This window comes from Trichosurus vulpecula, chromosome 5 (assembly GCF_011100635.1).
Source record: "Trichosurus vulpecula isolate mTriVul1 chromosome 5, mTriVul1.pri, whole genome shotgun sequence".
NCBI classification, from domain to species: Eukaryota; Metazoa; Chordata; class Mammalia; order Diprotodontia; family Phalangeridae; genus Trichosurus; species Trichosurus vulpecula.
The window spans coordinates 265,636,940-265,651,394 of record NC_050577.1 but is presented as its reverse complement, the minus strand read 5'-3'; the positions used below and the strand labels follow the sequence as shown (position 1 = coordinate 265,651,394).

Genomic DNA, 14,455 nt, shown 5'->3' with positions numbered 1-14,455 from the left:
TCCCCATGGCTTATTCCTCTACCTCACCTCAACAACACTCGGAGGCGGTCACATCTTTAATGTTACCATCAACCATAAATATTCTACTTCCATGTTCTTGAACTCTGAAATTCACTTCTCTGATCACAATCTGTTGTCATTGCAGCTCTTCCTCTGTCTTGCACACTCAAATTGTTCTTGATTGCCAGTGTGACCTTTAATTTTTCAATGCCTCAGTTATTTCTTAGTCTATCATCCTTGCCTTGGTGATATTCTTTTTCCTCATCTTGACCCCTTGGTGGACCAGTTTAATTCTACATTGTTCTCTTCTCACAAGATCCTTGGCTTCTTATCCTATTGCTGGTTTTGCCTTGCCATATTTAAGTCTTACATTATTCTCACCCTCCATTGCCTTTGTTCCTCCACACATATAATTGAACATAGTGGAGAAAATCATGAGATTGTGTTGGGTGAGTCCAGTGCAAATTTATGTAACTTAATTTTCAATGGATCTTAGCTATGGCAAAGCAATCCTTTTAAAACTCTCTAATTGACTCACTCTCCTACTAACTGTAGGGGCTTTCCCAAACCTTTTATCCTTCCTCAATCCTCCCATGGCATCCCTTCCCCCACTTTCCCTCCAAAATTTAACACTCAGAGATCCTTCATCTCTTTTCTTCCTCATCTCGTATCACCTAGATGCCTTCTGCCACAATCTTTTCTTCACCTCAGTCTCATATGAAGAAGTAGCCCCTCTCCTTACCAAGACAAACCCCTCTATATACACAAATGATCCCATTCCATCTTGTCTTCTCCTGCATGTTGTGCCCTCTGTCTATCATCCCTATTCTCTTACTTCTCTTCCATTTATCCCTGTTTACTGGCTCTTTCCATATTTCCTGTAAATAGTTCAATTCTTTCCTCATTCTCTAAAAACTCCACTTGATCTGGCAAGCCCCACTATCTTTTGTCTCATATCTTTCCTTCCTTTTGTGCCTAATTTTCTTGAGAAGATCATCTATAGTGGATGCCTCTACTTCCTTTACTCTCACTCTCTTCTTCCCTTTGTACTGTCTGACTGTCAACCACATCATTCAACTAAAACTGTTCTCTCCAAACTTTTTGATCACTTAATTGCCAAATCTAGTGGTCTTGTCTCCATTTTTGTCCTTCTTGACCTCTCTGCAGCCTCTGACACTGTTGTTGACCATCCTTGTCTCTCTAGGGTTTCTGGACACCACTCTCTCCTAGTTCTCTTCCCATCTTCTTAGTCCTCTTTGCTGGTTCTTCATCAAGATTATGCCCCATAAGTAAGGATGTTCTTCAAGGCATTGTATTCACAATCTCACTCTATTCTACTTCACTTCATGTACTCATCAATTCCAGTGGATTAAGTTATAATCTTTATGTTGATAATTCTCAGATCTACTTATTCAGTTCTGCCTCTCTCTTGAACTCCAGACTCACAATTCTAATCACGTTTTGGACATGTTGAAGTGGATGTGCCATAGACACCTTAAAGTTACTATGTTTAAAACTGAACTAAATAACTTTTCCCCTAAATGCTCCCCTCTTCTGAATTTTGCTATTATTATTAATGTCATCAGTATCCTCCTAGTTACCCAGGCTTGAAACCTAGGTGTCATCTGTGACTCCTTACTTTCTCTTACACTCTCATCTGAATCTTTCACTAAGACCTGTCAGTTTTGCCTTCATAACTTCTCTTGAATATGTCCCCTTCTCTCCTCTGACACTGTCATCTATGCCCTCATCACTTCACACCTGGATTAGTGTAATAGCCTTCAGGTGGGTCTGCCTGCTTCAAGTCTCTCCCAACTCCTATCCATCTTCCATTCACTCATCAAAATGATTTTTCTAAAGCACAGATTTGACTATATCATGCCCCTCTTTTGCATCCAATAAACTTCAGTGGTTCCCTATCACCTTCAGGAGCAAATATAAAATCCTCTGTTTGGCTTTTAAAGCCCTTCATAAACTAGCCCTTTCCTACCTTCCTATCTTCTTACAGTTTCTTGCACAAGACACTCCATTTCCTCCTGTGCCTTTTTACTGACTGTTCTTCCATGTCCAGAATGCTCTCCCTCCTTATCGCCACTTCCGGATTTCCCTGGCTCTCTTCAAGTTTTGGTTAACACCTTTTATAAGAAGCCTTTCCCTATCCCTCTTTTTCTTTTTTTAGGTATTCCAAATATTTTAATATGAGTTCTCTGGAAGGCATTTAAAACAGCAGTTTATGAGGATAAACTGTTGGAGAGAGAGAATGCGGAACACAGGTGGCCATGGAGCTGAGGAATTTTCTTGAATTAGGGCGGGATCTGAGAGTCCACTGTTTTCTGATCAGCCTTGTGCTGCTCTGTAATCTTGTATTTCTCTTTTTCTGTGTCAAAAATCTCTCCTTCTTGATGTTTAGGCTTACGGAGCCTCTTCTTCTTGAAGTAAGCATCAATCAGATGATTTGGATTTTTTACACCTGAAAGGTTAACCCTGGTAGAGGTGGTGATGACAAATTTCTGATGGGTCCTTCTCAGAGGAACACAGTTGATGGTCAGAGGTCCAGTCACCAGTCGCAAGCCACTAGCCAGCTGCATCAGGAAATCCACTTGCTTGCCCCTGTGGTGGCCAGTGAGAATGGTGCCTGGCTTGATGCTAGCTTGAAGTCTCCTCACATGCTGGCTGAAGGCCTTTTTGCCATGACTTAGCAGCTTTCTAAGCACATCCCTAGTAGGGTAATACCGAGGCATTTTGCAAATCTTTGCCACATGTGTTCCTCCATTCTCATCCCCACCAACTGTCTTGGAGATAGTAGCAGGTACCTTCTCTTTCTTTTTCCTTTCAATCTAGGTTTTTGGTGCAGCATGTTTCTGCTTGTACATGGCTCTCTGGGAATACATTGCAGGCCAGGACTGGTTTCCTACTGCAATGCTTTCGAGGCTTTTTCCCCACCTTTTCAGCCGCATCTTTTTTAATTCTCTTTTTTTTCCTTTTTGACCTTCTTTTCCTTTGGTTCCTTTGGGGGTTTTTTGTCTGCCATCTTGAGAGAAGGGAAAGATTCCCTATCCCCCTTAAAGCTAATGCCTTCCCCCTAGTGATGATTTTCAATGTAGCTTGTGTATCTCTTGTCTGGAAGTAGTTGCTCATATCCCCATTGGACTGTGAGCCCCTTGAGAATAAGGACTTTTTTCATTTTGTATCGCCAGCACTTAGTACATCTGCCACACAGGAAGCACTTCACAAATTTTTGTTGACCGACTAGAAACCAGGTAGGCAGGGGTTCAGGAGCCCTAGAGCCAGCATTTGAAGCCAAGCAGTCATCTAAGCAGCTGGATGGCAACCAACATCAGAATAAAAATGCCAGGCAGAAAGTTAAGAAAGTTGGTAAGAAGCTGGGTTGGTCCTGGTCTTGAGCAGCTCCAACTCTTCTACTTGTCTCTAGAAATCAGGTAGGACATTGGGTCAGAGGCCAAGGATCACTAATGTCATTGTGTGAAGCAAAGCACTGGTCACACCAAGTAGGCCCAAACCAGGAGCCTATCTAAGACCATGTGTCTCTGGTGGGCTTCTCTTCTTCTCTCCATGGTTCCATTGTGTTCCTGATGGAGTCTTTTCTGTTTTTGGTCACTGGGCAGAGCAGTCTTTCTTCTCCCTGTACACCTCCCTACCTCCGCACACTCAGAGCATGGCTAGACCTAAGAGTGCCTACCAAGAGTAGGCACTTTTGCCTCCTTTTGTCCCCCTTTCTGCATAATAGCTCTCTTAAATATCGGGTGGAAAGTCATTCACTTCCTGTCTCCATCTCCACTGACAGTGGTTTTCTCAGGGGCTATATCTCCAATATCACTTTGGTCATCTGAAGCAATACTGCATCCCTCTGACTTTTCCTTTCATGCTATCGTTGAGTAAACTTTCTTTTTGTTAAATGTTACATGGTCCTCCAAGTGTCTCATTTGTTCCCATCCTGAGATTGGAACATTGGCTTGGACTGCATCAGACTCAGCTCAGAGATGTTAATCTTGCTGTTCTTTCACCCCCAGCCACACTGCCCACTGCTGCCACCTTTGTGGCTGAAAACCACCGAAAGGGAAAAAAGAGATATAGTATTATCATTTTGGTGGAGAGTGAGATAAAAGGGAAGTGAGTTACAGTATTTCCTCTTCCTCTCCCTGCCACTTGCAGATGGATACTGCTTGGCCGAGTTTAGAACTGTTATCTCGAAAAGTGGTATTGTCTTAAGTTTTTCAGTATGTGTGTGATGCCATATTAACAGATAGAAAGCTATTTGAATCTGTGCCAATGCTACTTACTCAAGTGGGAGTGGTGAGATTGGGTAAGGAGAGAAAGCAACCTCAGAAGGGAAGTTGATTTAAGTTATATTGTTTTATAAACACAGTTTGGATTTTTTCAGTGCAGACTGGTTGGGGATTTCAGCCAGTATTTAATTGAAATGAGATTGCATTAGAGAGAGAAAGCAAACAGTTTTTTGGGGGGCCCCATTCTTCTGAGATGTGGGCCAATAAAAGAAAGATAAGCCCTTGAAAGATTTAAGCAAGACACCAGTTATTCTCTGTGGGAATGACAAGAAAGTCCCAGCCTTTCCCCTGTGAAGGGAGAAAGGAAGGAATGAATTGCTGAGGAAGAAAGCCATACCTCATCAAGATAAGGTCAAAATGGGTGCATGATTTAGACATGAAGGGTTATACCATAAGCCAATTAGGAAGGCAAGGAATAGTTTATCTGTCAGATCTAAGGAGAAGGGAAGAATTTATGACCAAAGAAGAGACAGAGAACATTCTGAAATGCAAAATGGATAATTTTGATTACATTAAATTAAAAAGTTTTTGTACAAACAAAACCAATGCAGCCAAGATGACAAAGAAAGCAGAAAGGTGGCAAACAATTTTTATAGTCAGTGTTTGTGATAAAGGCCTTGTTTTTCAAATGTGTAGAGAACTGGGTCAAATTTATAAGAATATCAGCAATTCCCCAATGGTCAAAGACTATGAATAGGCAGTTTTCAGATGAAGAAATTAAAACTACTTATAGTCATATGAAAAAGTGCTGTAAATCACTCTCAATGAGAGAATGCAAATTAAAACAACTGTGAGGTAGCACATCACATCTCTCAGATTGGCTAATATGACAGAAAAGGAAAATGATAAATATTGGAGAAGATGTGGGAAAATTGGAACACTAAAGCATTGTTGGTTGAGTTGTGAACTGGTCCAAAAATTGTGGAGAGCAGTTTGGAACTATGCACAAAGGGTATAAAACTGTGCATTCCCTTTGATTGAGCAATACTTCCTCTAAATCTGTATCCCAAGGAGATCATAAAAAAGGGAAAAGGACCGACATGTACAAAAATATTTATAGCAAGTCTTTTTGTGTTGGCAAAGCATTGCCAATTGAGGGGATGCCCATCAATTGGGGAATGGCTGAAGAAGCTGTGGCTTATGAATGTAACGAATACTAAATGATGAACAGGCAGATTTTAGAAAAACCTGGAAAGACTTACATGAACTGATGCTGAGTGAAGTGAGCAGACCTAGGACAACACTGTATATAGTAACAGCAACATTGTGCAATGACCAGCTTGGATAGATAGCCCTTCTCAGCAACACAATGATCCAAGACAACTCCAGAGAACTCATGATGGAAAATGGTATCCACATCTTGAGAAAGAACTATGGAATCTGAATGCAGATCGAAGGGTACTATGTTCACTTTCCCCCCTTTTTTCCTTTCTCACGGTTTTCCCTTTTTGTTCTCATTCTTCTTTCACAACGTGACTAATGTGGAAATATGTTTAAAATTATTGTGCCTGTATAACCTAGATCAGATTGCTTGCTGTCTTGGGAAGGGAGGAAGGAAGGGAAGGAGGAAGAAAAATTTGGAACTCAAAATCTTACAAAAAATGAATGTTGAAACTAACTTTATGCGTAATTGGGAAAAAATACTATTAAGTGCAACCCCCTTCCACACCTAAAATGTTCTCAATTGATTAAAAAACAGGAAGACAAGAAAGGCATACCTCCGTGAAGGGAGGAGGGAATGAATTCTTCTCCTGCCTAGGCTAAGCAGTGATTGCCGTTCATCTTGCCTTACTTGACAATGATACCTGGTGGATTATATCTGTAAAATGTGTGGTTAGACTAGCAAGCAAACGAGATCTCTTCTAGGTCCAAGGCTATGATTCTGATTTTTCTGAGAGAGGCCACACTTTCAATTCCTGTTTCTGGGTTAGTGTTTACAGCTCAGAGAAAGTCCTGTTGGAAAAGAAAGGGGCAACTGGAAAGTGCAAAAAGGTCTTAAAAAAGGCAAATCCTCATGCTAACCCTGTCTTCAACCCAATTTCAACTTCTGGTCTAGTGCGTTGTGAAGGGTGGCAGGATGGGCTTAAGACATCAATTCACGGTACAGAATACTCAGGCTGTTGTCAGTTAGGGAGACAATGTTTCCAACAGCTTCTTCTGTGACTGTTGCTTTTTATAGCTTTGACAGTCTCTGGGTAGTTCACAGAATCTCTTTGCACTGTGTTTGGTGGAGTTTGGGTGCAACATTCATACAACTTTTGACTAAAATCATTCTACAAAGCTCTTCTTTGCACTTTGGGAAACACTGAAGTCTCTTATCTTCAGGTCTACAAAGCTTTCTTCCAACAGCCTTGTGAGATAGGGAATAAATAATAACTGAACTTTCTATAGCGCTTTAAAGTTTGCAAAGTGATTTTTATGTATTTTCTCAGAAGAGCTCCACAATAACACCATGACGTTGATATTAGCCCTGTTTGAAAAATGAGGAAGGCTGGGCATAGTGGTGTCCTTGCTCCTGAGGAGAGTAAGGTTGGTGGATTGCTTGAGTTTGGGAGTTTTGAGCTGCAGTAAAGCACAAAGTCTAGCACCAATATGGCAGGCATTCTGAAGTGAAACACCACCAGGCTGCCTAAGGAGGGATGAACCCGCTTAGATTAAAAAAAAAGCACTAGATTAAAACTTCCATACTGATTAATATTGTGATGAAATCCTTGAGTGGCCACTGTACTTCCTGCCCAGGCTTGCCCAGACCTTGTTACTACCACTATTATACAAAGGAAACAAGATTGAGAGGTCAGGCGAGTTGCCCATAGTTAGCTCTCTGGCAAGTCTAAGGAGTAGGATTCAAATCTAAATTTCCTGATTCTAAGTTCAGGGTCCTTTCCACTGCACTCTCCATCATATTAGATTCATTTTGTAAAAGCTGCTTCATATGCAAAGATTTCCATCAGCATCCCACAAATCCTCTCTTTTCTTCCTTTTTTTTTTTTTAGTGAGGCAATCAAAGTTAAGTGAGTTGCTCAGGGTCACAAGCTAGTAAGTGTCAAATGTCTGAGGCCAGATGTGAACTCTGGTCCTCCTGACTCTGGGGCCAGTGCTATATCCATGGAACTACCTAGCTGCTCTCCCTACCCCCAATTCTCTCAACCAACCCACCAATCAATCAACAAATCACCTATTAAAAGCATACTATGAGCCAGACATTGTGCTAGATGTTGGGGATACAAAGAGAAACCCAAAATGGTCTTTGCCCTCAAAGAGTTTACAACATTAGAGGCAGCTAGGTAGTACAAAACTGGATTTGGAGTCAGGAAGGAGTTCGAATTGTGCTTCAGACCAGTGTGACCCTGGGAAAGTAATTTCACTTGTCTCAGCCTCGGTTTCCTCTGCTATAAAATGAAGATAATTATAGCAGCTCCTTAACAGGGTTATTGTGAAGATCAAATGAGATGACACATGTAAATTACTTTGTAAACATTAAAGCACTACATAAATGTTAGTTATTATGTTATTATTGCATACATATGTAAGTATATGGCAAACATATGCAAAATAAATATAAGATAATTTTGCCCTCCACTGTAGTATAGGCTTTGCACCTCAGGGCAGCTAGGTGGCATAGTGGATAGGGTGCTAGACCCAAAGTCAGGAAGACTCCTCTTCCTTAGTTCTAATCCAGCCTCAAATTAGAACCTACGAAAGTCATGTGACCCTCTTTGCTTCAATTTCTTTATCTGTAAAATGAACTGGACAAGAAAATGGCAATCATTCCAGTTTCTCTGCCCAGAAAACCTGAAAGGAAGTCATGACACAACTGAACAACAAAAAGAACATGGTATAAACTGATGGGAGGGAGTGTGTATGGTAAGAAAAGCATCAACAATGCTTTTTAAACTTCCTTTCCACCAGTGACCAGTGATTGATGGGCCCCTGAGCTCTGAGCCTAGGAAGCTCAGTCAGGATGGGACAGAATGAGGCAAGTCTAACTTTCATCACAAGAGGGGGATGTTGTTTGAAAACAACAACCAACCACCTTAGAAGAAATTGTAAAGGCCAAGGGAGGAGAAAGATAACAGGGTGGTGATTTGCATTTTGCCGAGTTGAGAGTTCCAGAAGCTGTTAAGCAGTCTCTATCTGCCAGGTAAGACTTCACGTACACCTGTATGCTCAGATGTGTTATGGAGACTAGATTGGGGGAGAGGAGAGGACAAGGTATGTGTAAATGGCTGTGGTGAGTGATCTTTCTGATTTTTTAAAAATCCTCAGAGGGCAAGGCTCTCCAGCTGTACTAAGAATTTTGTTTGTGGTGAAAGAAAACATGAGTACCAGGAGACACGAGCTGGAAGGCTATTAACATTTTTTTTCTCTTGCAATTTTGATTGGTGGATTGGTTTTGCTATTCTTTTCCCACTGGCCCTTTCTCCCCCAGCAGTAAGGGTGTGGATAAGTCATTTATGTTTCTTGGACATCGCAAAATATGATCATGGCATGAAGGCCATGAGAATTTATAATGTTGTTGGTGGGGGTCAGAGAGGAGGAAGGTTGGCTTTATGGACAAGCTGAGTGAGGCTATAACCTCTGAACTGTGATCACCAATTTCTTCTGCTTAAGGAGCTTATTGTCGCAACATAGCGCCTGAAATTTTACTGTGTTGAGAATGGAGAGCTATAGTATCACATGAGTTTGAGTTAGAAGGTATTCTAGAGATCATCTAATCCAACCAATTTATTTTGCATTTCAGCAAACGAAGCACAGAGCTTGTGAAATATCTCCTCCATTGTTAACACTACTGGTAAGTTGCAGAGTTGATCTTTGAACTGGGGTTCTTTCGGGCCAAAATGCATTGTTCTTTCTCCTTCTTGTCTTGAAATGTATAAACCCCTTTGGGATTGAAGGTGTTAAAAACTTTCTCAACTAATACTTTAGTCTTTATGGGGATTAATTACTATTTAACTGAGAGCAAGATAAGTACCTGCTGGGGGTTAGAAAAATATTTATTTAGAAAGTCTGCCCCAGTCTTGGACCTGAGCAAATAATGACTGTTCAGTTTGTGAAGTAATGAAAGGGAGAGAGTGAAGCATTGCTTGGAGAGATGGGAACTGAGGAATCAAGTAATGGGGAATTTTAGCATGGCAAAGGAATCTAAAACCATCCTTTTCCTTGTGGATTCTTTATTTATGGTAATTAAGACTAGATGCCAGTCCTGGGGCAAGTTTTGGAAAATGAGAGAAAAAGGACCTTTCAAAATTGTGTCACCAAACTCGGGCTGTCACTTTTAATTTCTTTTTTTTTTGTTTGCCACACACGGTTCTACATAATTTTGAGTTCCAGATTTTCTTGCCTCCTTCCCCCCTCCCTTCCCAAGATGGTATGGAATCCCATATAACTTCCATGTATAACTTGGCATTGAATTAATTTACACACTAGTCAAGTTGTGGAGAAGAATTATGACCAATGAAATGAATGCAGATCAAGGCACACTTCATGCTCGCCTTTTTCTCCCCACTTTTTTTTCTCTCTTTTGTATTTGTTGTTGGGTTGTGTTCTTTTTATTTTTTTTGGTTCTGTCACTTTTAATTTCAATGTCAAATCTCATTTTTGAATCCCACAACCATAGGCAAATCTGAGTGTACTTTCCTCTGGCAGGGATAGTGCTAGTATTGCTGGTGGTACAGACATATCTAATAAGCAAATATTTGAAGAAATGGACCCTGTGATTCCTTTTCATTGGTTATGTTTCTGACCTCTGACATTCACATTTAAAGAGGGAGCAGCATAAAGGAGAAGCCCAGGAAAAGAAGAAAATCATTTATTAAAGCAGGAATGGAGCCAGTAATACTTCTTTCTCTGAGTCTGGGTAATAGCTTTGTAAGATTTCTGTCTGCTGATATGAAGGTTGATCCCAATAAATACAACAAAAGTTGTCAGCTGTCACAAAACTGACTTTTTCTCACTCAGTCTTTAAAAGTATTTTGGAGTGAGATATTTTGGTAATGATGACTCACATTCACATGTGTTTACAAAGCTTTCTTCTTTGAGAGAAAGGGCTAGGGGTTTTTTTTTGTATCTATAGTACCTTGCACATAATAAACATTGAATACATATTTGCTCAATTGAAATGGATGAGTAAACTGAGGTTCTGAGAGGTTGTGATTGGTCTAGGGTGACACAGATACTATTTTGGAATTAGTATTATAATCTAGGCATATTGACTCTATGACCAGGTCTCAGACCTCACTCGTTGTGTGACCTTGGACAAGTCACTTAACTTCTCTTTGCCTCAGTTTTCTCCTCTGTGAAAGGAGGATAATAATACCATGTATCTGACAAGGTTGTTGTGAAGATCAAATGAGGTGATATTTGTATAGCACTTAGTTATTTAAATGCCCACCATTACTATTATTAGGCTTTATTTCTTTTTAGTTCTCTTGTCTCTTATGTGACTGAAACTTTTCTTTCAGATCTTGTGTCTAGAGTCTCTTGTCCCAACCTTGTCTCGGTTGAATGCTAAATAAACCTCTAAGTTTCTAGTCAGGGTAGAATCAGCTTGGCAAGGCTGCAGTGGGTGTCAGGCCTCATGGAATCCATTTTCCCAGTCATGGTTCCATATATAGGAGCCTCACGATTGCAGTAGGCACTTCTTTCTCTGGGTTCCCAATGGCCCAAGAACTTTGGAGTTGCCTCCCTTACCTTAGTCTCAATGACTATAATCCCATTAAGGTGCTGTCCTTGTCTTCTGGTTCCCTGCCCTATGTGGCCTCTGAAGACTCTTTCACTGAGAATCAGGGCTCTTACCATGATCTTCTAGTCACCACTTTCTTCAGTGTCTTGGTGATCTCAGTGACTTTGGTGCCTGGAATCTCCTTTAACTGCTGAACCATTCTTTATCTCTTTTTTTTTGAGAGGAGAAGGCAGGGCAATTAGGGTTAAGTGACTTGCCCAAGGTCACACAGCTAGTGTGCCCTGTGTCTGAGGCCGGATTTGAACTCAGGTCCTCCTGAGTCCAGGGATGGTACTCTACTCATGGAGCCACCTAGCTGCCCCCTGAACCATTCTTTCTATCCTCAATGATTCACCTAAAGCAAACATACTTACAAAAATGAGGGCAGCTGGGTGGGGCAGTGGATAGAGCAGTGAGCTTGGAATCAGGAAGATTCATCTTTATGAATTCAAATATTGCCTCAGATGCTTACTACCTGTGTAACTGTGAGCGAGCCACTTAATCCTGTTTGCCCTAGTGCTTTTTTTGAGAAATGAGCTGGAGAAGGAAGTGGCAAACCACTCCAGTATCTTTGCCAAGAAAACCCAAAATGTGGACATGGAGAGTCAGACAGGACTCAATAACTGAGGCTCTGCTCTCTAAGTGGAGTTTCGTCTTTTCCATCTCTTCCCTTAGCCCGAGCCTCTTCTTTCCCAGAGGTCAGATGGCCACAAACCACTAAGTCTAGGCTACCATCATTCCCTTCCTTGTGTGTGGTACCTGGTGAAACTCCCACCCAGACTTATTCTTCTTCCTCTCCTCAAATAGGGTCCTCTGAAGCTGAGGCAGCTTGTTTGTATAGTGGATAGAATGCTAGATCTTGAATCTGAGTCCCAATCTTGCCTCAGACACTTCCTAGCTATTGTAATCATGGAAAAGTCTCTTATTTATTCTCAATTTCCTCGTCTGCAAAATGGGGATAAAAATAGCTACCTTACCTCCCAGGGTTGTGGTGAGGCTCCAATGAGATAATAATTGTCAAGTGCTTAGAATAATCCCTTGCACATAAAAAGTGCTCCATAATTATTAGCTATTATTATTATTAAGATAGGATAATAACAGCATCTACCTCACAGGTTGTTGCGAGGATCAAATGAGATAGTATTTACAAAGTGCTTATTGTAGTGCTTGGCACATAGTAGGTTCTACATAAATGCTAGCTGTTATTACTTAAAAATTGTTATTGAATCTAATTATCATTTGAATAAAATGTACTTTAAAATTTCATATTGACAAAGCTGATTTTTAATGAGCAGAGTTTATTTAAACTACCAAAGACGTATCTGAAAACATTTGTCCTTTTTAAATTCAGTCTGCCTACATTTTTGACTTTTTTTCAGGAAAAAGAATTCAGCGATCTGCTTTTCCCCTATATGGTTTCAGAATTTCTTTCTCTTCTCAGGACTTTATCTGGCCTTTAAGGGGCTTCCAGCTGCATTGAGTCAAGGTTTCTCTTACCCTCCTAAGAGCAGTAGCAGACTTTCTCTTTCTTCCACACAGGCCTGTCTCTGCACAGCCTCCAGGTATGGAGCCTCATGTATATCTAGCATTTTGGTTTTAGCTTCTTCCCTACTCTCCCAAATCCTGGCAAAAGCCTCTGGCGTTCCCCAACTATGTCCAGGTCTCACCTCATCTCCGGGTAGGTAGCCCTGGTCCTGGTCTCACCACCTTGGCCCTTCTCTAACAGGAACATTCTGGGTTTAGGGGTTTCTTCCTCTGACTAGATGACTAGCACCAAGCCTTCCAAGAGATCACGTTGGTGATAATCCTAAATGAGAAAAAGGAGGAGTTCTGTAAGGTTTTAAAAAATCTTTCTTTCCTCTGGTGCTCTTTATTATTCTTGAGGTATGTTAGGTTTGTGCTGCAGTTGGCTAGAAAATTTCACATTTCTGTCTTTATTGTTGTTATTAATACACTTTTTAATATAGTAACTTTTTCTGAAGGGCTTTTGTATTTCTTGAAAAATTCATATTTCTGCTCTTCAATGTTTAAGAATCTGTGTAGAGGTGGTCCTGGTCAATTTACATATAGGTTTCCCACTTTAGTCTCCTAAATATATCTTTTTATTCTCCCTAAATATATCTTTAAATTTTTCGTGAGAGGTGGGTTAGTTAGGGGATCAATTGCTATAAGGAGCATGGTCTGCCTTCTTTTTTTCTAAATTAGATTTTTTAGTTTTAGTTTACAACACTTAGTTTCACATGATCTTGAGTTTCAAATTTTCTTCCCTTTCCTCTGTTTCCCTTCCTCCCAAGACGGCATGCAGTCCAATATAGATCCTACATAAACCTAACCATTAAACTTACTTACACAATAATCAAGTCGTAAAGAAGATTTGTGACCAATGGAATGAATCATGGGAGAGAAGAAACAAAACCAAAAAAAAAAAAAGGAAAAAAAAAGAGAGAGTAAATAGTTTTCCTCAATCTGCATTCAGATTCCACAGTTCTTTCTCTGGAGGTAGCTAGTTTTTTCTGTCATGAGTCCTTTGGAGCTGTCTTTGAGCCTTGTATTGCTGAGGAGAGGGAAGTCTATCAAAGTTAGTCATCATAGCATCAATATGTCTGTGGCTGTGTATAATGTTCTCCTGGTTCTGCTCCTCTCACTCATCATGAAATCATGTAGTTTTTTCCCAGGTTATTATGGAGTCCATATTTTCCCCATTTCTTATAGCACTATATTCCATTACATTCATATACCACAGCTTGTTCTGCCATTCCCCAATTGATGGGCATTTCCTTGATTTCCAATTCTTTGCCACCACAAAAAGAGGAGGTATGAATATTTTTTTTTTACATACAGGTCCAAAGCTTTGCCACTTGTGTAATCTCTTTGGGATATAGCCCTAGGAGTGGTATTGCTTGGGTAAAAGGGTATGCACATTTTTATAACTCTCTGGGCATAGTTCCAAATTGCTCTCCAAAATGGCTGGATCTGTTCACAACTCCACCAACAATGTATTAATGTTCCAATTTTGCCACATTCTCTCCAGCATTTATCATTTTCCTGTTTTGTCATGTTAGCCAATCTGACAGGAGATATGTGGTACCTCAGAGTTGTTTTGATTTGCATTTCTCTAATCAATAGTGATTTAGAGCATTGTTTTCATATGCCTATAGAGAGCTTTAATTTCTTCCTCTGAAAACTGCCTGGTCATATCCTTTGACAATTTCTCAATTGGGGAATGACTTTTATTCCTATAAATTCAGCTCAGTTCCCTGTGTATTTTAGATATGAGGCCTTTATCAGAGACATTGGTTGTAACATGGTCTGCCTTCTTTGCACTTATTCCAGCCTTAACCTCTGGGCCCTTAGGAATCTGTGGATTGATCTGCTCCAGGAATTCCTTGTCAGTGAATTGTAGGGACTCCATATGCAAATTGGAACT

The 14,455-nt window shown here is 40.4% G+C and overlaps 1 protein-coding gene and 1 pseudogene across 2 annotated transcripts in view; one reads left to right on the top strand and one right to left on the bottom strand.

Annotated features, from left to right (window-relative positions):
- Nucleotides 1–2,218: 2,218 nt before the first annotated feature.
- LOC118851280 lies at nt 2,219–2,957 on the bottom strand (annotated as a pseudogene).
- Nucleotides 2,958–8,366: 5,409 nt separating this feature from the next.
- LOC118850303 (17-beta-hydroxysteroid dehydrogenase type 6-like) overlaps nt 8,367–14,455 on the top strand; it is a 30,884-nt gene continuing 24,795 nt past the window's right edge. The window contains exons 1-2 of one of the 2 annotated variants that reach the window (XM_036759603.1): nt 8,367–8,448; nt 9,049–9,099. The gene's annotated coding sequence lies outside the window, so the exon portion shown is untranslated. Of the gene's footprint in view, nt 8,449–8,472; nt 8,520–9,048; nt 9,100–14,455 lie in introns of those variants that run through there. The other variant, XM_036759604.1, reaches the window with a different exon arrangement.